The sequence below is a fragment of the Narcine bancroftii genome, chromosome 1 (genome assembly GCF_036971445.1).
Source record: "Narcine bancroftii isolate sNarBan1 chromosome 1, sNarBan1.hap1, whole genome shotgun sequence".
Taxonomy (NCBI): Eukaryota; Metazoa; Chordata; class Chondrichthyes; order Torpediniformes; family Narcinidae; genus Narcine; species Narcine bancroftii.
Window position 1 is genome coordinate 104703089 of NC_091469.1, and position 27952 is coordinate 104731040.

Below are 27952 nucleotides of genomic sequence, written 5' to 3' on the forward strand. Positions count from 1 at the left end.
AACCTTTTGTGCCAGTCTTGTGGCACCTATACCTCTTTTCTGATGGTAGTAACGTGAACAGAACGTATACTGGGTGATGTGGATCCTTGATGATCGCTGCTGATCACAATCAACACCACCAGGCTGAGGAACAGCTTCTTCCCATGGTCATTGAGAATACTAAATGACCAAAGGAACTGCTCACACTAACCATCCAAGACTCTCATATGTACAAAACAATACTTATTTGTATAAATACTTGTCTTGCATATGTTCTGTTTGTCTGTATGTGTGTTATGTCTGGTTACATGTCTGCATGTTTTGGATCGAGGACTGGAGAACACTGTTTAACCAGGTTGTACTTGCACAATCAGATGACAATAAATTTGACAACTTGTTCTCCAACAGCAGCGTTCCCTATAGATGATCTTGATAGTGTTAATAAAAGGTCAGGAGAGAGGAAAGGTGAGAATTGATTAGAGGGTTGTTTTTGATTCTTCGAAAGGAGGCAAATTTATACATTAGCAGATCAAAGGGTGTATTGTGGAACAGAGACCTTGGTGTACATCCAAAGATTGTTGAAGATGGCAGATCAGATAGAAAAATGCTTAAGAATGGTATTGTGCTTTAACTTAATGAAACACTGGTCAGACCTCAACTGGAGACCACACAAGAAGAAAGATATTAATAGCAATGGAGGAAGTTCAAAAGAGTTGCACCAGGATGTTGCCTGAAATGAAGCATTTCAGTCACTTGGAGAGACTGGAGAGCCTGGATCTGTTTTCTCTGGAGTGCAGGAGGTTGAGGAGCGATGATTGAGGTATATAAAACTGAGGGGTATCGATAAGGTAGACTACAAGACACATTTCCCCATAACAGGTAGATAAAATGAGAGATCATGGATTTAGGGGCAACAGATTTAGAGGGAAACTGAGTGGCATTTTTCACCCAGTGAAGAGTACCTGAAATACACTACTGTACAGAATGAGCGAAGCAGAATCACTATGCATATTTAAGAACACAATGCTCCAATGCACTTTATATAGCAGGTCAAATAGTTGGATATGTAGCTCAATTTGTCTCAGTAGCTCAAACAATGCACTTTATATAGCTACATATCCAACTGTTTGACCTGCTGAGTTTCTCCAGCATTGTGTTTTTACTTCAATCACACCATCTGCAGACTTTTGTGTTTTACTCCTGCATTTAAAAAATTTTGAATTAACTCAGCATAGAAGGGTATGGACCAAACATTGGAAGGTTGGATTAATGCCTAATGGTCATGATGGGCTGAGTGGCCTCTGTCCATGGCTATGTGATTCCATGACTATCCCATTACTAAGATGGAAAGTAATTTCTGGGCACTACATTGATTACTGTAATTCCAGACTATGACATGCATAGTATCTGCTGCCTGAAGCAATTTTGGATTAAAGATTGCCAAAACCCAGCAGGTCCTAATGAATCATTGGTGGAGGATTTGATGAGGACCAATGTCACCAGAAGGTCATCTCTGAACAGAGATCTGTATCACAAACTATTTACTATAAGACCATAGGCTATGTGTCCCATTGACTCAGCCCTGCCATTTAATCATGAGCTGATCCATTTTTTGCATTCAGCCCCACTGCCCAGACTTCTCCTCATAACCCTGGCTAATAAAAAGCCCATCAATCTCTGCCTTAAATACACCCAATGACCTGGCCTCCACAACCAGCTGTGGCAACAAATTCCACAGATTTACCATCCTCTGGCTGAAAGAATTCTTCCTCATCTCTGTTCTAAGTGAATGCCCTTCAATTCTGAAGTTATGCCTTCTTGTCCTTGACTCTCCCCCACCCCCTCCCATGGGAAACACATTTCTACATCTACTCTATCCATGCCTTTCAACTTCAAAATGTTTAATGAGCTTGTTTCCACCCCCACCCCCCCGCAACCCCATTCTCCTAAATTCCAAGTACAAGCCAAGAATGGTCAAACACTCCTCATCTGATAACCCTTTCCCAGAATCATTCTTGTGAACCTCTACTGAACCCTCCACAATGTCAGCACATCTTTTCTTAGATGATAAGCCCAAAACTGGTCACAATACTCCAAGTCTCCCCAGTACTTTATAAAGCTTCAACATCGCATCCCTGCTCTTATATTCTATTCCTCCTGAAATGAATGCCAGCATTCTTGCACTTCCTCAGCATGCAAGTTTACCCTCAAGCTGTCCTGCACAAGAACTTCCAGTTCCCTTTGCATCTGGGTATTTTCAATTTGCTCTCGACCAAAGTGCATGACTACACTTTCTGACATTGTATTTCATTTGGCCACTTCTCTGCCCATTCTCCTAATCTGCCAGTGTCCTTCTGCAGGCTCCCCGTTTCCTCAACCCTACCTGTTCCTCCACCTACCTTTGTAACATCTGCAAACTTGGCCACAAAGGCATTCATTCCATAATCCAAATCATTAACATACAACTTAAAAAGAAGCGGCCCCAAAATCGGTTCCTGCCATTTGCACATGTGGAAATCCTTTTACATCTTTTAACCATGGGAAAGTTCATTCTGAGTCTGTTTCCACCATCCAATCAGGTGACACATTTCAGGTCATAACAGATTGATGATAAAGGTCTCCCTCCTTGGTTTCAATGTTAATTATTAGACATTTAAAATTCTCAGGTTACTCACAATTCCGACATCATTTCTGGTACACAAAAAATACTGGACAAACACAGCAAGTCACCCAGCAGTGCGATTAAACATGTTAAATTCCATCAAAGTTGGGAAAACCCAACAAAGGGTTCAGGCTCGAAAAGTCAACTGCCTTTTGCTTCCTGTGGATGCCATGAGATTTGCTGAGTTGCGTGACCTTTGTGCATTACACTTGATCCCAGCATCTGCAGGTTTCCTCATTTAGCTCAGTTCCTTCTGGTGTCCAGCTCATTGTTAATCAATCAAACTAGTTATTGTTCACCATTGTACAAAATTCCTGCATTCAAACCATTACCTGTAGGTCTGTTAGGGTCCTGAGATAGTTTGATAAATCATTTCACCAGGCTGCACAAGACTTATACCACTAGGTTCAAGAAAAGCTACTACCCTTCCACCATCAGACTCCTAAACAACAAATTCAGAGACTCTTGTTTTTCTGTTAAATCCTGATTTATTTTTACTAGGTACAAATCCTAAATTGAAATTATCAATTTAAATTTGTTAAATAGGTATTAGCAGTAGCAAGAAAATGTACTGCAATTACTTGGAAATCGGATACATCTTTAACTGTGCCAAAGTGGCATGCTGAAATTCAGTTGTATTCCTTTGGAAAAGATTACTTATAATCTATGAAATACTCTGTTTTTACAAATCTGGTGCCTGTACACTCAAATATTGGGATTAAATTTGTAGTGATATCCTTCTCATCCCGCTAGTCCTGCAGAATACTCCTCTGTATGTTTAAACTGATGATTTGCACTACACGACATCTCTCTGTAATCCAAAGATTCCTTTTTTACTTTCTCTTTTCTTTCTTTTTTTTGTAATACCTATATATTTTTTTTACTTTATCAATTTGCATATTTTTTTTGCTGAGGGGAGATTGGATGGGTGGGAGGGGTTTTTGGCTGGGTGAAAACCATCATGTATGCCATCAATTTGTTTTTTTTTAAATATTTGCATTATTATAATGACTGTAGTTACTAAATATGTGGAATATTAAGTAAAATATTAAAAAATATCATTCATTTAAGGATTCTTATTATGCACATTATTTATTACTGAATATTTTTTTTTCCTGTATTGCACAGTTGGTTTCTTTACATTACCTTCTTTGTTTACATTTCTCTTTTTGTATGCACATCCTTTCTTGGGTACTTTTTTTGTATTATCGATAAATAGAAATTCTGCCTGGCCCGCAGGAAAAAGAATCTCACGTTGTACGTGATGCCGTACATGTACACTGACAACAAATCTGAACTTTATTCCTTTTCTCTCTCCCTTCTAAGTTCTTGCCCTCCTCGCTCTTCTGTCGTTCTTGATCACTAGCAACACTTGACAACGAAGATTTTGCTTCCTGGACACTTTTGAGGGGTACGTAATGGATTTTGAGATGCTGATCATGAAAATCACCTTAAACATTTCTTATCAGGTACTGGTTTTAAGATTATAACCTAGTTTTGATTTCCTGACACATTTTAAATTGACTAGTATATTGCTCACAAAGCAAACTGTTTTGGTCAGCCCGGGCATGCACTCAGTGCAGGTGCTATGCAAAGGTTATCTTAGGCAGGATAGATGCAAATAGGCCATAAAAGTAGCTCATAAATACAGATACTGTGCATTACATTGATATAAATTAAATGCATGTTCTTCACTCAATAGCATAGTGAGTATACTTAACAATAGCTTTTGCATTCTTCCCTGCTGATCTTGGTGCAGTCACTGAGGAACATGGTGAGTTTCACCAGTATATTGCGACTGTGGAAAAGTGGTATCAAGGCAACTGAAATCCATCAATGCTGGCTAATTATCGTTGGACACTGACACAAGAGGCATCAGATGGTGAGTACAAAGGAAAATCAGTGGCAAACATTTTTCTATCAGTTGAAGTCATGCAATGTGCCTGCATCATTATGCGATTAAACATGTTAAATTCCATCAAAGTTAATTTAATGTTTCTCCAATTTCTTACATAATACAGCAAATCTGAAATCATCTTTGTGTTCAGCTTGAAGTTGTCTACATAATCCCCAATTTTTTCAGAAAGCAAACCTTTTGAAAAAATTGTTGGCCAGTAAAATTTGCAACAGGGGATAAAGCACAACTCAGGAGAGGTGCAGAGTACACCACCAATAACTCTGCATTTGACTCTTGGAAAACTCCACTGGTTCAAGATCTTTCAACCTCCATCTTTTTCATAATTTAGTCTATTCAAATAATCCATGCTTTTGTATTCATAAGAAATAACAAATCATTTTTACTTCAGGACCTCTCACGGTTTCTCTATATAACAGAAATCGTTTATCCTTGGTCCCATTTAGAAGGCGTCATAACTTTTGGAACAAGCAGCTGGGGTTGTTCAGGCGACAAAGGGTTACTGGTCGTGTCTGCAGAGAGTGGGTGGGGGAGGAAAGATGTGGCCTAATTGACTGCAGCTGAAACTCAGAACACAGCCTGGCTGGAGCTGAGGCACAATTCGCTTAGAGAAGACAGAACAGATGGTTTGGGTCACGGAACTGGTTCTCGCTGCTCCAAGTTGAGTTGTCAGCTTCTTGCCCTCCCCCCCACACCCCAAGTCCCAGCAGCATCTGCACAGTTTCACAAACTGGAAAAGAGGACAGCTTGTGATTCAGGCTGATGAAAATGAGCTGGTAGAAGCCTTTGACTTCATGCCAAGCTGAAGTCATCATACAGATAATGCAAGCGCAGCCCACAGCTCCCAGCCATTCCTTGAATGTTATAAACACTAAAAGATATTCCATCTCACAGGACTGCTCCCAGATTTACTTGGATCAGGGCAGGTCTGTGGCTCTACTCCATTTACTCACCTTAGTTCAAATCCTCATCTACTCTAAACACCATAAGATATCACAGGCTCCCAGCATCCATTCTTTTGGAATGGTTAATTCCAGATTTCCACCCCCTTTCTGCAAGTGTTGGCTGATTCTGTTTTGAATGGCCCAGCCAAAATTTGATGATGATTCTCTTCAAGACTTTGCTTCGTTAAAGATCTTTATTATTTCCTTTCTGTTGCTGTCTCTCCTACAATATCTATTTTTTTCAAAAACTATAAAAATATACAAAGGAAAACAATGTAGTCATTTTATAATCTTAGTGTCGTATTCCAACATGCTTGATTACTGTACATTTTAGTGTTAGTCAATAATTGTACTAAGTAATACCAGATACATACAAATATACACATGTACACACAAGCACGTATATACTCAAACATATGCACACAACCTACACACGTGAGAGCAGACACACACACACCCCCATCTACATACACGCACAATTATCTGCACGTGCGTGCACTCCACCAATCTGCGCGTGCTACCCCACCCATTTCCACACGCATGTGCACACACCCACACACCCACACCTTGGGGTTACATCCCCTTCAGTTGTTTCCATGGGCTTTAACCTTTCTCAGCCCTTCAGTGCCTAGTAGAAGGACCCTGCCTAGATGGTGGGCCTTCCCCACAAGCCTTTGCATTGACTATTCTAGGCTTCAGTGCATCCCTGCAGCCTGGAATGTGCCATTGAGACAACAATGACAGATTGCCACAGTTTAATACTTGTGCCAAGTAATTTCTCCCTCTAAATATGAAGCACAATGAAGTTCAAGGATGACTGGGCGACCAGTAACATATCCTATGCATTTAAATTCCCATATCTTGTCAGTGTCACACCTCTGTGGTGTCACAGGTTCATTTGCTCTTCCCCGGCAATGGAACATTTATCACTAAGAGCACATTGCACTCAAACACAACAGAGCTGTGAGAAAGCCCCTACTCAAACTGAAATTTTGCTGAAATTGTAGGCAACTACATTAGTTTCCCTGGTAACTAGTTTGCCTGCACGACCAATTCTAGCTTAATTCGCACCCCTTAGGACACACGAGAGACTGCAGATAATGAAATCTGTAGCAAAACACAATCTGTGGGAGAAACTCAGCGGGTTGAGCAGCATCAGTAGGTGTAAAATAATTGACTTTTTGGGACATAACCCTTCGTCAAAACTGAGAGTGCTTGTATAATGATGATGAGGTGGGAAGGGTTGTATAGGGACCTATAGGGAACTGGCGATCGAGAGGGGTGCAGGATGACGGTCAGAGGCAATTGATTGGTAGTTGCCAAAGAGGGTGAGACGCAAGAGCAACAAAGTGGTCAGGTGGAGGAAGAGGAGCCACACAAGGTGGCGTGGGTGATGTGGAGACAAAGGCTGCCTATGCTGGAATCTGATATGAGGAGGTGACAATAACGAGAGCAGAAGGAATCGGTGGGGTGGAGGAGAGGAAGAATCCAATGGTGGAAGAGGATGGAACCAAAGAGAGAGATGAGAATGGGGAGTGGTGAACCTCTGCAATCTCAGTCTTGATTCAGTCTGAAGAGCTCTTTTTCATCTATTGATGCTGCTTGACCTGTTGGACAGGCTTTGCCTGCTGAAGAATGAGGGCTTGCAGCTGAGGAAGGGCAAAAAGCTTTTTCTCAGTGTGAGAAGAAATTGCCAAATTATTAACAAGCACAGAAAATTTGGGATGCAGAATGAGACAAGTTGAGAAAAAAAGGCACAGCTGGTCTCATATTCTGTCAACAGCCCTATATCCCTGTGGGTCTCTGCTTTCTAGGTACACTTTTAAAATGGGATGAGACTTCAAGTCTTTCCAATATTTGCAGGCCGAGAATTCCAGATTTTCCCACCCTCCGGGTGAGTCATTTCTTCTGTTCCCTGCTAATCCTCCTTGAAATCCATTCCCCTAACTGTAACCACACTGCTGGGGGAAATTGACATAAACTGAAGTTATCATCAAGTCAAAAAAATTTATTAAAATTGTGTTGGCAGCAGCAAGGAAATGTATTGCAGTAACTTGGAAATCAGATTCACATTTAGGGATGGATAGATTGAATGCAGAAATTCAAATTTGCATTCCATTAGAAAAATATTACATACAATTTGAGAAATAAATAATTTTTGCAAATTTGGCACCCATGCATGAAAGAAATAGGTGTAAATGCTTACTACCATTTCTTACGTTCGCCGAAACCTGTGATAACCCTCTGTAACAATCATGAACTTTTTCTTTCTTTTTTTTTAAAAATAAAAAATGTTACTATATAATCTGAGAATATGCAAACAGGGTTTCTTATTGTTTTAGGGGATTGGGGTTAGGGTGGGATTGTTAAAGTGAAGGTTGTACCCTTGGAAAGGGGAACTAATATGGGTATTGAGGAAATGGCTGAGGCTTTGAATGACCATTTTGTGTCAGTATTCATGGTGGAGGATACGTCGAACATGCCAAAGACAGATATGATGGGAGGTGAGGACCTGGATATAAAAGCTATCAGTAGCACTCAGAAAACATGAGTGTCTAAAGATAGACGTCCACAGTCCTGATGGAATGCATCCCAGGGTATTGAAAGTAGTGGCAGAATTTATAGCCAAGGCTTTGGTGATAATTTAGCAAAATTCTCTGGACAGGTTCCAGTGGATTGGAAGATGGTGAATGCCACACCTCTATTCAAAAAAAAATATAGGCAAAAGACAAGGAACTATAAGCCAGTTAGTTTAACATCTGTAGTTGGGAAAATGCTTGAAGCTATCTTTAGAGAAATAGTGAGGCATCTGGAGCAAAATGCATCCATTAGGCAGGCATAATATGGATTCAGCAAAGACAGGTCCAGTTTGACAAATTTACTGGAATTCTTTGAGGATATAATGAGTACAATAGATAGATGGATGTTGTTTACCTCAATTTCTAGAAGGGATTCGATAAGGTGCCACATAAAAGATTTATAAAGAATATAAGGATGCATAGAATTGGGGTTATGTATTAGCATGGATAGAGGAATGGTTAACCAATAGGAGCAGATCTGGGATACAGGAGTGCTTTTCATGTTGGCAATCGGTGGTGAGCAGTGTGCCGCAGGGATCGGTGCTGGACCCACAACTGTTTATGATATACATAAACGATCTGGAAGAAGAAGAAGAATGTCGTGTATTTAAGTTTGCTAAATGATATTGGCAGATGGAGTACTATGTTGGCAAATGTGAGGTCATCCACGTTGGAAGGAAAAATGGAAGATCAGAATACTATTTAAATAGAAAGTAATTGCAGCATGCTGCCAGGCAGAAGGTCCTGGGAGTGCTTGTGCATGAAACGCAAAAGGTTGGTTTGCAGGTGCAGCAGGCTATCAAGAAGGCAAATGGAATGTTGGCCTTCATTGCTAGAGGGATGGAATTTAAGACCAGGGAGGTTATGCTACAACTGCTCAAGTTATATTAAACATGAAAATAGGATCAAACTTTAACTTATCACTATTAACTTAACCCCCCCCCCCCACTCCTTTAATCCTAAGCGCAAGTGTATGTACTGTGTGTGCAGAAAAGTTGATAAAACTTCTTTAATTCACAGTCCAATCTCACTTCTCATTCCTTCAAATTCACTGGTTGCAGTTAAGGGGCACAATAGCACATCTTGAGTACTGCGTGCAGTTCTGGGTTCCTTGTTTGAGGAAAGATGTACTAGCTTTGGAGGCAGTGGAGAGGAGGTTCACTATGTTGATTCCAGTGCAATTGATAGTGAAGAGGAATTACTCTACAAGAGATTGAGTTGTCTATTATAAAGAGGGGATCTAATATAAACAGACAAAATTTTGAAAGGGATAAATAGAGGTAGGTAAGTTGTTTCCATTGGTAGGGGAGACCAAAACTAGGGACTTGGCCTCAAAATTCAGGATGGTAGATTTAGGACAGAGATGAGGAGGAATTGCTTTTCCCAGAGGATGGTGAATCCGTGAAATTTGATGCCTATTGAAGCAGTGGAGGCTACCTCAGTAAATATATTTAAGGCAAGGGTGGATGGATTTTAACATAGTAAATGAATTAAGGGATATGTGGAAAAGGCAGGTAGGTGGAAATGAGTCTACTGTCAGATCAACCATGATTTCATTGAATGGAGGAGCAGGATTGACGGGCTTGATGGCCTAATCCTATCTCTTATATTCATGTTTTAATACTCAAGATTTCTTTTCGATAGGGTTGCACAATTTCAATATAACAGTCATATACTTATATTCCATGCCTCGACTAATGAAGGAAATCAGCTCCTCCATGGCTTTTTAACCATTTTATTGACCAGCTCTGCTGCATTAAAGCATCTGTGAACATATTCACCAAAGTCCCTCCATTAAACCACACCACTCTTTCAATTTATTGTGTATTCCCTTGCATCAATTCCTCTTCCACCACTGTCTAACCGCATTTCTCTTAATTGGATTCCATTTGCCATTCTTCTGTTCAATGGACTAATAATAATTTTCCTGCAGTGTAAAGCTTTCCTCCTCATTGTCAAATGCACTACCAATTTTTGTATCATCTACAAACTTTGCTCTAACACTCCCTAGATTTAAGACTCAATCATTTACATATGTTTCAAAGAACAAGTACAGAGTTTTGCCGCCAGCCTTCCAGACCTCTGGGGGGATTCCATCCATACCTGCTGCTTTGCCACTTTTCAGTTGTTCGATTGCCTTATATGTCTCATCCAGGGTGAGGACCTCATCCAGCTCTAGCCTTAGGGGCTGTTGAGGGAGCTGGAGCAGGGCGGAATCTTGGACTGAGCCGTTGGCACTGAAAAGAGATTGGAAGTGTTCTGACCATCGGTTGAGGATGGAGATCTTGTCGCTGAGGAGGACTTTGCCATCTGAGCTGCGCAGCGGGCTTTGGACTTGGGGTGAGGGGCCGTACACAGCCTTTAGAGCCTCGTAGAAACCCCTGAAGTCGCCAATGTCCGCACTGAGCTGGGTTCGTTTGGCGAGGCTAGTCCACCACTCATTTTGGATCTCCCGGAGTTTGCGCTGAAGATGGCTGCATGCGCGACGGAAGGCTTGTTTCTTCTCTGGACAGGACGGCTTTGTAAGGTGAGCCTGGTGGGCAGCTCGCTTCTTTGCCAGCAGCTCCTGGATTTCCTGGCTGTTTTTGTCAAACCAGTCCTTGTTTTTCCTGGAGGAGAAGCCCAGTACCTCTTCAGTGGATTGCAGTATGGTAGTCTTCAACTGATCCCAGAGGGTTTCAGGGGACGGGTCCGTGAGGCGGGTTGCATCGTCGAGCTTTGCTTTGAGGTTTGCCTGGAAGTTTCCTCCCGCTTCGTCTGACTGCAGGTTTCCAACATTGAACCTCTTTCTGGGGGCTTTACTGTTCCTGGGCTTTGGCTTGAAGTGAAGGTTGAGCTTGCAGCGAACCAGCCAGTGGTCAGTGTGGCATTCCGTGCTAGGCATGACCCTGGTGTGGAGCACATCTCGTTTGTCACTTTCTCGCACCAGGATGTAGTCCAGGAGGTGCCAGTGTTTGGATCGGGGATGCATCCAGGTGGTCTTAAGGCTGTCCCTCTGCTGAAAAAGGGTGTTTGTAATGACAAGCCGCTGTTCTGCGCAGAGCTCCAACAGGAGGCGCCCATTGTCGTTGCACTTGCCGACGCCATGCTTGCCCAGGATTCCTGGCCAGGTTTCTGAGTCTTTGCCGACACGAGCGTTGAAGTCGCCCAGGATGACAACTTTGTCGACTGTAGGGGTGCGTTGGATGAGGTTGCGCAGGTCGGTGGTTGGAGCATGAAAGACCCCAACAATGAAGACGCTGTTTACATCCGGTACCGCACGGATGGCAGTCTCTTCAATCTGAGGCGCCTGCAAGCTCACACCAAGACACAAGAGAAACTTGTCCGTGAACTACTCTTTGCAGACGATGCCGCTTTAGTTGCCCATTCAGAGCCAGCTCTTCAGCGCTTGACGTCCTGCTTTGCGGAAACTGCCAAAATGTTTGGCCTGGAAGTCAGCCTGAAGAAAACTGAGGTCCTCCATCAGCCAGCTCCCCACCATGACTACCAGTCCCCCCACATCTCCATCGGGCACACAAAACTCAAAACGGTCAACCAGTTTACCTATCTCGCCTGCACCATTTCACCAGATGCAAGGATCGACAACGAGGTAGACAACAGACTCGCCAAGGCAAATAGCGCCTTTGGAAGACTACACAAAAGAGTCTGGAAAAACAACCAACTGAAAAACCTCACAAAGATAAGCGTATACAGAGCCGTTGTCATACCCACACTCCTGTTCGGCTCCGAATCATGGGTCCTCTACCGGCATCACCTACGGCTCCTAGAACGCTTCCACCAGCATTGTCTCCGCTCCATCCTCAACATCCATTGGAGCGCTTTCATCCCTAACGTCGAAGTACTCGAGATGGCAGAGGTCGACAGCATCGAGTCCACGCTGCTGAAGATCCAGCTGCGCTGGATGGGTCACGTCTCCAGAATGGAGGACCATCGCCTTCCCAAGATCGTGTTATATGGCGAGCTCTCCACTGGCCACCGTGACAGAGGTGCACCAAAGAAAAGGTACAAGGAGTGCCTAAAGAAATCTCTTGGTGCCTGCCACATTGACCACCGCCAGTGGGCTGATATCGCCTCAAACCGTGCATCTTGGCGCCTCACAGTTTGGCGGGCAGCAACCTCCTTTGAAGAAGACCGCAGAGCCCACCTCACTGACAAAAGGCAAAGGAGGAAAAACCCAACACCCAACCCCAACCAACCAATTTTCCCCTGCAGCCGCTGCAACCATGTCTGCCTTTCCCGCATCGGACTTGTCAGCCACAAACGAGCCTGCAGCTGACGTGGACTTTTACCCCCTCCTTAAATCTTCGTCCGCGAAGCCAAGCCAAAGAAAAAAGAAAGAACAAGTGACAGTGCTCAATGCAAGCCTTCCACACAAACAAAATTACGATAGTAGATATTAAGAAACCATTTACCAGAGTAGAGGTATTTAAAACCAGAGGGCATAGATATAGGGTTAAGGAAAGAAGGGATCTGAGGGAGAGATTTTTCACCATGGAAAGTTGGAATCTGAAACTTGATACCTTAGGGGTGGGTGGACATAGGCTCTCACAACATTTAAGAAACATATCAGTGTGCACTTGCATTGTGAGGCTATAGGCCAAGTGCTGGACAACTGGATGAGTGTTAATGGCGACCTGATGGTCAGAATTTGCTAAGGGCCTATTTCTGTGCTGTATGATTAGTGCTACATGATTAGTCTTTTGACTAATCATGTAGCATCTGTCAAAAGTCTTGCCAAATCCATTCATATTCAATGTTCTAACCTAATTAATCCTGCTCATTATTTCTTCAAAATATTTGGTTGAAAGTCAGTTTGATTTTTTTTAGTATTTTTAGTATATACTTTATTTAATATAAAACCACTTAACATAACATAACATTACAATTACAGCACGGAAACAGGCCATTAGGCCCTCCTAGTCCGCACCGAACCAAACACCCCTTTCTAATCCCACCTCCCTGCACAATGCCCATAACCCTCCATCTTCCTCTCATCCATATACCTGTCCAACCTTTTCTTAAATAATACAATTGACTCCGCCGCCACTATTTCTCCCGGAAGATCATTCCACAAAGCAACCACTCTCTGAGTAAAGAAGTTCCCCCTCATGTTACCTCTAAACCTCTGCCCCTTAATTCTTAACTCATGTCCTCTTGTTTTAAACTTTCCTCCTCTTAACGGAAATAGTCTATCCACATCCATTCTGTCTATCCCTTTCATAATCTTAAATACTTCTATCAAATCCCCTCTCAACCTTCTACGCTCCAAAGAATAAAGACCCAATCTGTCCAATCTCTCCCCATACTCCAGATGCTTAAACCCAGGCAACATTCTGGTAAACCTTCTCTGCACTCTCTCCACTCTGTTTATATCCTTCCTATAATTAGGCGACCAGAACTGCACACAGAACTCCAAATTAGGCCGCACCAACGTCTTATACAATCTCAACATCACCTCCCAACTCCTATATTCCATGCAATGATTGATAAAGGCCAGCATACTAAAAGCCTTCTTCACCACCCTATTCACGTGAGTTTCTACCTTCAGGGAACGATGTACCGTCACTCCTAAATCTTTCTGCTCTTCTGTATTCCTCAATGCTCTCCCATTTACCACATATGTCCTATTCTGATTCTACTTACCAAAATGAAGCACCTCACACTTATCACCATTAAATTCCATCTGCCATTTTTCAGCCCACTTTTCTAAGCAGCCCAAATCCCTCTGCACTCCTTGAAAACCTTCTTCATTATCCACTATTCCACCTATCTTAGTATCGTCTGCATATTTACTAATCCAATTCACCACCCCATCATCTAGATCATTAATGTATATAACAAACAACAATGGGCCCAATACAGATCCTTGAGGCACACCACTGGTCACCGGCCTCCAACCTGACAGACAATTATCCACTACCACTCTCTGGGCTCTCCCTTTCAGCCAATGTTCAATCCATTTGACTATCTCAAAATTTATACCTAAAGACTGCACCTTCCTAACTAACCTTCCATGTGGTACCTTATCGAAGGCCTTACTGAAGTCCATATAGACAACATCCACTGCGCTACCCTCATCCACATTCCTAGTCACCTCTTCAAAAAATTCAATCAGATTGGTCAAACACGACCTTCCTCCCACAAATCCATGTTGAGTGCTCCTGATCAGACCCTGTCTATCCAGATGTTTATAAGTACTATCTCTAAGAATTTTCTCCATTAATTTACCTACCACAGACGTCAAACTTACAGGCCGATAGTTACCAGGCTTCCTCCTTGAACCCTTTTTAAATAACGGAACCACATGCGCAATGCGCCAATCCTCCGGCACTATCCCCATATCTAATGACATTTGAAAAATTACCGCCAGAGCCTCTGCTATTTCCTCCTTCACTTCTCTCAATGTCCTGGGGAAAATCCCGTCTGGTCCCGGAGACTTATCCACCTTTATATTCTTCAAAAGCCTTAAAACTACACCTTTTGTAATCTCTATATTCCCCATATTTACCCAATTTGCTTTTTTTATCCCACATCTCCCAATATCCTTCTCCTTAGTGAATACCGAAGAAAATAAACTGTTCAATATCTCCCCCATTTCTCTAGGTTCCACACACAGTTTTCCACTCTGATTTTCTAAGGGACCAATTTTGTCTCTAGCTTTCCTCTTACCATTAACATATTTGTAGAACTCTTTTGGATTAGTTTTCACCCTGCTTGCCATAGTTTTCTCATACCTTCTTTTAGCTTTCCTAATTCCTCTCTTAAGATTCCTCTTACATTCAATGTATCTTTCAAACATCTCCTTAACTCCATGCTTCTTATATCTAATGTACGCCTCCCTTTTTCTTCGAACCAAGTTTCCAATATTCCTTGAAAACCACGGCTCTCTCAAACCTTTTGCCCCTCCTTTTAACCTAACAGGAACATAAAGCTTTTGCACTCTCAAAATCTGATCTTTAAAAGACTTCCATCTCTCTACTACATCCTGCCCATAAAACAAATTGTCCCAATGCACACCCTGCAAGTCCTTTCGCATCTCCTCAAATCTAGCTTTTCCCCCAATCAAAAACCTCAATCCTTGGCCCTGATTTCTCTCTTTCCATAATGACATTGAAGCTGATGGCATTATGATCACTGGACCCGAAGTGCTCGCCAACACTAACCTCCGTCACTTGACCCATCCCATTTGCCAACAGTAGATCTAACACTGCTCCTTCTCTGGTCGGCACCTCTACATATTGTTGTAAAAAACTATCTTGCACACATTTCACAAACTCTAACCCATCCATTCCTTTCACAGAATGTGTTTCCCAATCTATATGTGGAAAATTAAAATCTCCCATAATTACAACCCTGTGCTTATCACAAATATCTACTATCTCCCTACAGATTTGCTCCTCTAGGTCTCGGTCCCCTCCGGGTGGTCTATAATACACCCCTACAAGTGTAACCTCTCCTTTCCTACTCCTCAGTTCCACCCAAATAGCCTCCGTGGATGTGCCCTCTAATCTATCCTTCCTAGGCACCGCTGTAATATTTTCCCTGACAAGCAATGCAACCCCACTACCTCTTGCCCCTCCGACTCTATCACACCTAAAACAACGAAACCCAGGGATATTCAGTTGCCAATCACATCCCTCCTGCAACCATGTCTCACTAATCGCTACCACATCATACTTCCAAGTATCAATCCACACCTTCAGCTCATCCACCTTTTTTACAATACTCCTGGCATTAAAATATATGAATTTCAGGGATTTCCCATTTTTTAATCCCTGTTTTCCCTCATCTTTAAGAACAACATTATTTACTTTTCCTGCCAATTGCCCTTCATCTTCTTCCAGAGCATTTCCCTTCTCTATCACCTGCCCATCCATATTCAAATACTTACTACAAACTTTCATTGTTTGCATTCTAACCTTCTCCTTACTGCTCTGTACTATTTTGTTCCCTCCCCCCAACCATTCTAGTTTAAAGGATCCTGAGTAGCCCTAGCAAATACCTCTGCCAGGATTCTGGTCCCCCTGGGATTTAAGTGTAACCCGTCCTTACTGTACAGGTCACATCTCCCCCAAAAAAGGTCCCAGTTATCCAGAAACTTAAAACCCTGCCCCTTACTCCACCCCTTCTGCCATGTGTTAATCCTCCACCTCATTCTATTTCTATTCACACTGTCACGTGGCACAGGGAGTAATCCAGAGATTACCCCCTTTGCGGTCCTTCTTTTTAACTCCCTACCTAACTGCCTGTACTCACTTTTTAGGACCTCTTCTCTAATTCTCCCTATGTCATTGGTACCTACATGTACCACGACCTCTGGCTCCTGTCCCTCCCACTTTAGGATATCTGGAACACGAGCAGCAACATCTCGGACCCTGGCACCAGGGAGGCAAACCACCATCCGGTTCTCCTTGCTGCGTCCGCAGAATCCCCTATCCGTCCTCTTAACTATGGAGTCTCCTACCACAATTGCCCTCCTCTTCCTTTCCCTCCCTTTCTGAGCTACAGGGGCCGACCTCGTGCCGGAGGCACAGCCACTGTCATTCCCCCCAACCTTGATGTCCCCCTCAACAGTGCTCAAAGAGACGTACTTATTGCTGAGGGTTACATTCACAGGGCTCGTCTCTGGCACCTTACGTTCTTTTGTCCCTCTCCTAACAGTTACCCACCTTTCATCCTCCCGTGGCCCTGGCGTGACCACCTGGCTGTAACTCCTGTCTATGACTACCTCTGTTTCCCTAACCAGCCTGAGGTCATCGAGCTGCAGCTCTAGTTCCCTAACACGGTCCCTGACAATCTGCAGCTCGACATACCTAGTGCAGATATGGACATCTGGGAGTCTGGAAGACTCCAGGACCTCCCACATCCGGCACTCCCGACAACACACAGCCTTAACACTCATCCCTTACCCCAATGAAGAAGTAATGAAGAATATCTTAGCTTTCTCTCCGCCTGCTTTCGCCGAAGCTTGATGAGCCAAAGCCTGGAAGTCCCACTCCTTCACTGTGCCACTCACTCGCTGGGCCGCTCGCTGTCCCTCTTATTTATTGGCCTTTTACCAATTAACCCCTTCACACTCTCCTGTACGCTGGCTCGACCAATGGCCGCCTCCGACGCCGACTCCTCCCCGCAGACCCTGGTAAGAGACTTTTAAAAAAGTTTTCTTACCTGCCCCGGACTCTTTTCTTTTCTGTCCTTCTCCTCTCCTCTCCTCTCCTCTCCTCTCCCTACTGCTAAGCTCTGTCCCCAGTAAGAGTCTTTAAAAAGACCTTACCTTCCCGTCACACTCTCCTGTACGCTGGCTCGACCAATGGCCGCCTCCGACGCCGACTCCTCCCCGCAGACCCTGGTAAGAGACTTTTAAAAAAGTTTTCTTACCTGCCCCGGACTCTTTTCTTTTCTGTCCTTCTCCTCTCCTCTCCTCTCCTCTCCTCTCCTCTCCTCTCCTCTCCTCTCCTCTCCTCTCCTCTCCTCTCCTCTCCTCTCCTCTCCTCTCTATATTTCAAACTTAATCCAAATATATGTGGTATTTTATATAAAAGAAAAAAATACAAAAAACCTCCTATACCGCCCCCCCACAAACTAAAAAAAGAGGAAAAAGAAAACCACAACAGTCATGCCTCACTTTCCAATACTTTTAAATATATAAATATTTATTTATAGAGGCCTATAAGAGAAAGGGAATGTTCAAGATTCATTTAAATTTTAAATCCAAGTTTGTAAATATGGGCTCCATATTGTACAAAATGCATATTTATCTCTTAAATTATGTAATTTTCTCATGGAATACAACTCTGAACTTCTGCATGCCATCTATCAATTCCCAAATCAGTATCCGACTTCCAAGTTATAGCAATACATTTTCTAGCTATTGCCAAGGTAATTTGAACAAATTTTACTTGATACATATTCAGTTTTAATTTAGGTTTAATCCCTCTCACATCTCCCAGTAAAAATAACATTGGATCCCGTGGGAATTTTACTCCAGTTATTTGTTCTAATAAATTACCCATTTCAAGCCAAAAAGGTTTAATTGTGGAGCACTGCCAAGTCAAAAAGTCAGACTGATTAATCTACACATTTTTTTTAAAGTTTATACTGTCTCTTGGATTCTAATATTTTGCCCACCACTGAGGACAAATAGCTGGCCTACCCTTAGTTGAACTAATTTGGTGTACAGTTTGCCTCACAGTTTGGTTTGGCAATTCAAGTGCCCAGGAACACAGAAAGCTGAAGAAGGTAACAAACAGCCAGGTCCACCACAGCCTCTTACCTTTCATCCATTTCAGTCATCTATGTAAGGCTCTGACTCAAGAAGGAAGCCAACATCATAAAGGGCCCCATCACCCTGGTCACAACCTCTTCTCACTACTACCTTTGGGTAGAAGGTACAGCAACATGAAGATCAGCACTCTTGGTTCAAGAACAGTTTCTTTCCAATAGCTATCAGGCTCTTAAACCTCCTGTTGTTACACTAATCAGGGACTGCTCTGGGATCACAAAAGATTATGTGCACTACTGCAGTCACTTTTTTTGCTGTGCATTAGGATAGCAGTGAATATTTATCATTTGTCTATCTTTTGTATTTATTGTCTCTTTTTAATTCAATTATATAATACTACTGTAGCCTTTTTTTTTAATGGTACCCATTCAGCTGCAGCAAGTAAGAATTTTGTTGCATCTGTACATTGTACAATGTATATGACAATAAACTCTAACATAATCCTCTGTTTTTAAACAATCAGTCATTAGTTCATCTCAATCCTCTGGCACCACTCTGGTCACCAGAGAGGACTGAAATGCAACTTACTTGATCTTTTGACAACCTCAAATGTATTTCAGAATAAGGGATTGCATGTTTCAAGAGGGCGAAGCCCTAGTCTGATCCGTCACAAGAGGGCAGAGCCCAAATCCGAACTGCTTCTACCATGATGCAAATATATTTTATTTTGAATAAATAACTCTTGAGTAACAGGAATGGGTTGATTAGCAATATTAAACTGGAGCTTCACAAAGAACAAACTTCCATTTTAAGTCAGATCCAGGGACCCTCAGTACTAATTACACAATAAATTAAAATGGATGAAGCAAGATTGAGATAATATATAGGAATTGGCTATTAAGTGGGAAGCAACATTTGCAGTGCAGAAGTGCCAGGCATTGAATATATTCACCAAGAGTGAATCTAATCATGATCATTGCAATGTATTTGCATAAGCGTTGTCAAATTTACCACAATCAAAATTCTATGGGTCAGAATCACAGACAACAATGAGGACACATATAGGAGTGAGATAGATTAGGTGATTGAGTGTTGTCACAACACCAACCTTGTACTTCTAATGCTAGCAAACTAAGGAACTGATTGTAGATCAGGAGGGGGAAATCAGGAGAACACAAACCAGTCCTCATTAAGGGGTCAGCAGTGGAAAGGATTAAGAACTTCAAATCCCTGGGTGTCAATATCTCTGAAGATCTATCCTGGGGCCATCATGTTGATGCATTCACGAAAAAGGCTCACCAGTGACTATACTTCGGGAAGAGTTTAAGGAGATTTGGTATGTCACCAAAGACACTTGCAAATTTCAACAAGTGTTCAGTGGAGAGCATTATGACTGGTTGCATCACTGTTTGGGATGGAGATGCCATTGCACAGGACAGGAAAAGCTGACAAGAGTTGTGAACTTGTCCAGAGCCATCATGGGCACCAGTCTTCACTCCATTAAGGACATCTACAAAAGGAGGGGTCTCAAGAAAGCAGCCTCTACCCTCAAGGACCCTCACCACCCAGGCCCTCTTCTCACTGCTACCATCGGAAAAGAGGTACAGGAGCCTGAATGGTACAGAAACAGCTTCTTCCCATCCACCATCAGATTTATGAATGGACAATGAACCACAGACACTACCTCACTTTCTTTTGTTTTGCACTAATTTATTTAATATTCCAAAAATATAATTTATAGTGTTATGAGTCTAAGGATCCCAAAACCCAGCAGCAAGACAAATGATTATTTAAATAAAAGTTACTTTTAATTATCTTTAAACATGAAAATAGGATCAAACTTTATCACTATTAACTTAACCCCCCCCCCCCCTTTAATTCTAAGCGCAAGTGTATGTAATGTGTGTGTAGAAAAGTTGATAAAACTTCTTTAATTCACAGTCCAATCTCACTTCTCATTCCTTCAAGTTCACTGGTTGCAGGCAATTCTTGAGAGAGAGAAAAAGAGAGAGAGAGAGAGAGAGAGAGAAATTTGTTGCTTGATGGACACTCAGTCACTTCAGTGTTTTGCCCAATAAACTTGCCCCATCAGGGTTTTCCAGATGATAACCCCTTTCTTTCAGGTCACCACAGAGTTCTTTTTTGTTTCTCTTATTTGAAACATTAGGCAGCCAATTCTCTCATCTTGCATGAACCACAAGAGCTTTGACCAGGCTGAACTAAGCACTCATAACTCACCTTCCAAATGGTTTTTTTTCCCCCCTCAGCTTGTCATGTTCCAGTCCCAGCTGCTGAACTGTGGAATTGAATCCTCTCTTTCTCTCTCACTCAGAGAAAATCACATGACCCTCTTAGAGCAGCAAACTGCACTCAAACAGACTGCAGCTCTGGACCTAATCTTCCGAGTTGTTCATCTGTTGCTTTCCAAAACAATAATCCATTACTCCACAGCACATCCAATTAACACCTACTTGTGAAGTTTTTGCAAAGGTACCCAAAGCCTGGACTGTCTGGCTTGAGCAGAGCTCTGGCATTTTAAATGAGATCGGTTTTGAAGTATTTGTATGTGACCTACACTAAAAAACCTGCCACAATTTATCTCCTTTTAAAACATATCTATATACAATATAAAATATAATCCGTCACAATAGCAATATTTGCACCAGTAATGCTGCCATTTAACAAATTTTGTGACACATGCACATGACAATAAATTTTGATTCTGCTCAGACCAGGGTATTAAAAGAACGCATTAGAGCAGGGGTGTCAAACTCAAATCTACGGAGGGCCAAAATTAAAAACTTGGACTAAGTCGAGGGCTGAACTAAATATTTATTGAAAATTTTCAACAACATCTGCATGTTTTCTCTTCTTTCAACACATGATGTAACGTTAAACTTTAGGATATAACTTTAGGAGGATAATGTTACAGGTCAGGAGTAGGTAGCTCAAGTTCACCCTTTGCTTGACCTGAGGGAAACATATTTGGTCCCTGTGGAGATGCAGTCAGCATTCACAGGCTGTGTCCATTTTGGCCTGCATCAGGACTCAGCATTTCCTGCTCACTCCTCAGGCTCTAGGCCTCTATTCACCCTCGATCCACCATCCCTCTACCTGACCAGTCCTTTTCCCAACCTCTACTCGCCCCTCACTCCACTCACTCTGCCTCTACCCATACCATCCTATACACGCCCCTCTACTGCCTCTCACCTCAACCTGTTCTTCCCTCTACCCGTCTCTCACCCTCTAATCACCCCTCCCATACTCGCCCTGCCCCTCCCTTTACCTCTTCCCTATCCACCCCTCCTTCTACTCATCCCTCCCTCTAACTGCCCCTCGCACCACCATAACTTCCCCTGCCCATTACTCCTCACCTACACCCTCTGCCCACCCCTGCTTATCCACCCACTCAGGCCCAGCGCGCTGCCGATCAGCCTTTGCGGACAGCCACCATCTCTCTCTTCACATGCAGGGCCGAACCAGCTGTCCCTAGGGTCCGCGCGGGTGCAAGCGCTGAAGGCCGTGGCGACCGGGAGAAGTGCGCTCGCGCTGTGGAAGGGCCGTCCGGTGCCAGTCGCGCGGGGCTTGCGCTGCCCGGGGGCCGTGCGCAGCCTGCCATGCCCGTCGCGCCGACAGGAAATCACAGGTGCTCGCCCATCCGCCGCACCGCTCGACAGGTGGGAGAAATGATTGGTTGTGCAGGGAGCCTTCCAACTGGCTTGCCGGCTGATGACATTGACAGACTTCTCGTGTTACAATTTCTCGTGTTACAATGGGGAAGGATGTGCAATGAAGGGGGAGGATGGTGGGGGTGACATTACCAAAAAACAGCATCGGCTCTCGCTGCAGGGCGGGCCACCTCTAATACATCTTTGAAATGATCTTGCGGGCCAAATATAATTATATCGCGGGCAGTTTGACATGTGTGCATTAGAGGCTGAGTAACCTTTAGTGAATGAACTTACCTCCTGACATTTCAAAACATTTCCATTTTGACCAGATATGAGATAGGAGGTTGCAGAACACCCTCCACTTCACTGAATTCTATAACATCTTAAGGGGTCCTGTTGGGAATACTTTTTTTGATGGGAGAATCTAGAACTAAGGATCACTGTTCAAAGGGGCCATAAATTCAAGACAAATGATATTTTCCTCTTGAAATTCTCTTTCTCAAAGGGCAGTCTGAACATTTCTAAGGCAAGTTGGGCAAATATTTGATCAGCAGAGGTGAAAGGTCATTATCAGAGGACAGGAATATACATAGTTGAAGTTACAATCAGCTCAAATATGAACTTGTTAAATGGCAGAGCACACTCTAGTTCCCACTTTTGCACTTAATTCTTACATTGTCAAGACGGGAGCTGCATGAGGAACATTGGCAGGTGTGTGGCTTGAGTGAGGTTCAGAAATGTGGGTAGATGTGTGGTCAAAGCTGAGAGATGGGAGGATGGAGATATCAGCTGGAATTGAGAATCAGGAATGCAGCCAGGCATGGAACAGAGTCTTGGGAATAAGGTCAGGTCTAGGGACACAGCAGAGCCAGAAATGGGGCCAGGTACCAGGCCAGAGATCTAGCACGGAATAGGGCTATGCTTGCAGCTGGATCAGGAAGCACAGAGCCTGTGATTACTCTTGCACATGTCAGTAAGACAGTATTTTGCAGCAAACTGCACGGGGCAGCAATATTCTCAAAAGTGGACCTTGTGCAAAGATATTACCAGATCGCGGTGCATCCTGATCACGTCCCCAAGATGGCCATCATCACTCCATTTGGGCTGTTCGAGTTACTGAGGATGCCATTCGGGCTCAAAAATGTGGCACAGACATTCCAGCGACTGATGGACACAGTGGGCCAAGACCTGGACACCACTTTTGTCTACCTCACCGATATCCTCATGGCAAGCAGAACTTGACATGAACACCTTCAGCACCTCCAAAATCTCTGTAGTCATCTGCAGGTGTTTGGCCTCACCATCAACCTAGCTAAATGCCAGTTTGGCCTGAACACTATAGACTTCCTGGGCCACAGGATTACAAAGGACGGGGCCACACCACTGCCCGACTAGGTAGAGTCCATCCGCAGTTTCCCGAAGTCCAGTACAACCAAAGGTCTGCAGGAGTTCATGTGGATGATAAACTTTTATCGCAGGTTTATCCCAGCAGCTGCTCGAGTGATGCGCCCTCTGTTCATCCTGATGTCCAGCAAGGAGAAGGACCTGACCGGGGATGACAAATCTGTACATGCGTTTGTGGGAACCAAAGAAGCCCTGGCCAAAGCTGCACTCCTGACCCACCCAAGACCAGATGCACCCACGGCCCTCAAGTCTCAAGAACAGCGATTGGTGGAGTCCTGGAGCAGCAGATAGAAGAAAGTTGGTACCCACCAGCTTTCTTCAGCGTCTTCCTGTACAGTGCTTTTAATAGAGAGCTGATGGCGCTGTACTTCGCCATCCGCCACTTGCGGTACTTACCTGAGGGAAGGGTTTTTACGGATGACAAACCACTGACTTTCACCCTGGATCTCCAATCCCTGGTCAACCCGCCAACAGAGACACTTGTCTTGCATCTCAGAGTACACCACTGATGTCAAGCACATCTCAGGAAAAGAATGTGTTCGCAGACACCTTGTCAAGACACAGCATCCACTCCCTGGTCAACAGTCTAGACTTCGCAGCACTGGCAGAGGCCCAGCAGCAGGATGAGGAGATCCCGCAGTACAGGACCACTGTCACAGACCTTTGGCTTCAAAACATTCCAGTTGGCACAGGTACTACCACCCTCCTGTGCAACGAGGCCACCAGACAGGTTCGACCTAATATCCCAATGGCATGAAGGTGACGAGTTTTTGATTCCATCCACGGGCTGGCACACCCATCCATCAGGACTACGGTCCAGCTGGTGGCCAACAAGTACGTGTGGCATGGATTGCAGAAAAAAGTCTGGGGGTGGGCCAAGGTGTGTATGTAGTGCCAAACAGCAAAAGTGCAGCGACACATCAAGGTCCCCCCCACAGCCTTTCGAGCCAATGGAACACAGGTTTGACCACATTCACCTGGCCATAGTGGGATCCTTACCAGACTCTCAGGGTTTCCACTACCTGTTCACAGTGGTCAACCACTTCACCCGGTGGCCAGAAGCAATCCCCCTGGCCGACACATCCACCACGACCTGTGCCAAAGCACTCCTCTCGTTCTGGATTGCAAGATTCGGACTGCCACGGCACATCACTTCTGACCGAGGTGCAAAGTTCACCTCCAGTTTGTGGACCAACTGTGCCAACCTGTGGGGTGCTCAGATACACCATACGACGGCATACCATCTGCAAGCCAATGGCATGGTGGAACGTTTCCACAGGCACCTTAAGATCACCCTCATGACCAGACTCAAGGGCCCCAGCTAGGTGGACGAGCTACCATGGGCACCTGAACAGCGCTGTAAGACCTCCACACATCCTCCGCTGAACTCGTCTACGGAGCCCCACTCACGGTTCACGGGGATTTCGTTCCTCAGGGCAGAGGACAGCAGGAGGAGACAACCACCTTCCTGGACAGGCTGCATGAAAAGATCACTAACCTGGCTCCGATCCCACCCTCCAGATACGGACAAGCCAAGTCCAACATCCCCAAAGAACTCAAGGACTGTGAGTACGTGTTTGTATGCAGAGGACTCCACCGTTCACCACTGTAGAAGCCATACGAAGGTCCCTTTAAAGAACAACGGAGCCACCTTGGAGCTGGACATCAGTGGTAAACCAGAGATCTTCACTACAGATAGACTCAAACCTGCCTACACAGACCCAGCAGAAGCCGTGGAGACACCAACACCTTGATGCAGAGGCAGACCACAAAAGACTTTGGGGACTATACCTATGGACACTATAGACTGTAACACTGATTCTGGGGGGGGGGGGGGGGGCGGAGAAGAGGGGGAGGTTACGTGGTGATCTCAATTGCGGAGATTGGGCCGGCATATCATGCGGCAGCAGACGGAGAACGCTAAAGCAACTCCCAGGACAATGAATTGGCAGGAGTAGAAGCTGGGGCAGCATCAGACCAACAGCCCTAAAATGGCATTGGTTAAGCTGCCCAGCTAACTCAGCAGAAACAGGCTGGGGAAGAAGGGCATTCATATGCATGTTCCCTCCCGCTATCAGGAAAAACTTTTACAAAGCGTGTGGCTGCACTGCCTGCACATATGGAGGAGGCAGATTCTGTTGTGGCTATCAAGAGGGAATTGGATAAATGTGTGGTGGAGAAAAATTTACAAGGCAACAGCACAGGATCGATGGATTGGAACAATACTCTACACCCCTTGGCTCCATTAATATCCAAAAATCTATTGATCAATGATATAATAACCTCCACAATCCTTCAACCTCTGAGTAAAGACATTATTTCTCATCTCAGCCAAAAATAGCAAACTCCTTATTTTGAGATTGTTGGCGAGTGCTACATTCAGCCTGCAAACATCGTAAAAATGTTACAAGTCCCTATCATTTTTCCTCAAGCCGAGACAACGCAGTCTCTCCTCAGAAGACAAACTGCACCACCCTTGGAACAAGTTGAGTGAACCTTTGCAGCATTGGTCGGAATCATACTGAGCATTCAAAGGAAGATGACTGTAGTGGCTGGAGGTCAACCATAACAGCCACAAGACATCTGTGTAGGGGTTGCTCAAGGTAGAGTTCTGGGCCCAGTCATCTTCAGCAATAACAATATTCCTTACATCACAAGGTCAGTAGGAGGGAGTTCACTGATGATTACAGTATTCAACATCAATTCTAAATCTCAAATAATGGAGCATCCCACATTCAAATGCAGCAAAATCTGGACTGCTGAGAAATGAGTAACATTCACACTACACCAATGCCAGGCAATAACAAAATCCAACAAGAGAAATCAATGACATTACTATAACTGAATATGAGGATCACCATTGACCAAAAACTGAACTGGAGTAACCATATACATAATGTGAATGCAAGAGCAGGACAGAGGCTAGGAATCTTAACTCTCTAAAACTTGTCCACCATCACCAAGGCACAAGGATGGAACATTCTCTACTGACCTGATGATTGCAGCTTCAACAATATTCAAGAAGCTTGACACTTTCAATGACACAGCAATCACTTGTGAGGCACCCCAGCCCCACCCACGCACTCTAAACTGATGGACAGGAGTAGAAGTTTGTACCACATACAGATCACACTGCAGCAACTCACCAAAATGCCTTCCAAACCCACCACCTCTGCCAGGTTGAAGGACAAGGGTGACAAAAGTTGGGGAAAGACCACCATCTGGAAGTTGCTCTTCAAGCTACACACTGCTCTGACTTGGAAATGCATCGACATTCCTTTACCATCGCTGGGCCAAGATCTTGGAACTCCCTCACTGTTCCATTGTGGACACCCCCACACCCCAATGACTGCCACAGTGCAAAAAGGCAGCTCACCACCACCTTCCCAAGAGCAATTAGGAACGCACACTTAAAACGATAGCGTAGCCTGTGAGGGGATAAACACAATTCTCCCCATGGCTAACATGCTCTTTTTTTTTTACAAAGAGAGATCAAATCAGTAAATAATACACCAGTGTTAACAGGGCAGCTTTAGTCCTCTCTTCAGATCTTCCGATCACAAAGAGGAACACACCTTCCCAATTGCTTGCTACATCTGTACTTAACTATTTAGTGACTTGTCAACAAGAACATCTTGGTCACTTACATCATCGCTCAATTTCTCACTGTTTATAAAATATTTTGCTTTATGTTCGGAGCCACAACTTGGATACTTTAACATTCAATATATGGGGCGGCACTGTGAGCGCAACACTATTACAGAGCCTGCAACCTGGGTTCTCATCCGACGCTGTCTGTAAGGAGTTTCTACCTGTGTCTGCGTGAGATTCCTCCGGGTGCTCCAGTTTCCTCCCACCCTCCAAAGCATATGTGGGAAATAGGTTAATTGGGCAGTACTGGCTTGTGGGCCAGAAGGGCCTGTTTCTGTGCTGTATGCCTGAATTTAAAAAAAAAATTATATCCCATCACTTGTCCACTTTTTTAGGTTCTCTGTTTACCCTTTGCATCACCCTCCCACTTTACAATCCCATAGAGTTTTCATACATCAGCAAGAATGATATTTGGTCCCTTCAATTATTGATATCGATTGTGAATGTGACCCCTGCAATTACACTACTAGATGCTGCTGCTGTGAGCCTGCCAACCCAAGAAAGACCTGTTCATTCCCATTTTTTTCCCTTCTGCCCTTAACCAATTCTCAATCCATTTGAGTAAATAAAAAAAGGGAATTTACAGTATATTTACAGCAAGAAAGGGATGATTTGAAGGTGAAGGAGGAGTTTCAAATGAGATCTTGAGAGAAGCATTTTTTTTGTTCCAGAATCCGAGACAAGAAAATGCTGAGAAACACAACAGGTCCCACAGTGCCCATGTGAGAATAAGCTATATAACCATTGTTTGGGCCTGGTCAAAGTATGACGTACGATATTTAAGGACATTTCGTAAGATATTAATGGGCAAGAAGGAGATAATTCTGAACCAGGTAAATGGGATGAGGGGTTGGGTCCGATCCTGGATTGAACTCTTGACTGATCAAACATAATGTTCTTCTGCTAATTATTTGTGACAACACAA

General features: G+C 43.9%; 1 protein-coding gene across 1 annotated transcript in view; it reads right to left on the bottom strand.

Annotated features, from left to right (window-relative positions):
* Positions 1-27312, bottom strand: part of LOC138762103 (discoidin domain-containing receptor 2-like) — a 132150-nt gene extending 104838 nt beyond the window's left edge. The window contains exon 1 of the mRNA XM_069935432.1: positions 27189-27312. The gene's annotated coding sequence lies outside the window, so the exon portion shown is untranslated. The remainder of the gene's footprint in view (positions 1-27188) is intronic.
* Positions 27313-27952: the final 640 nt, after the last annotated feature.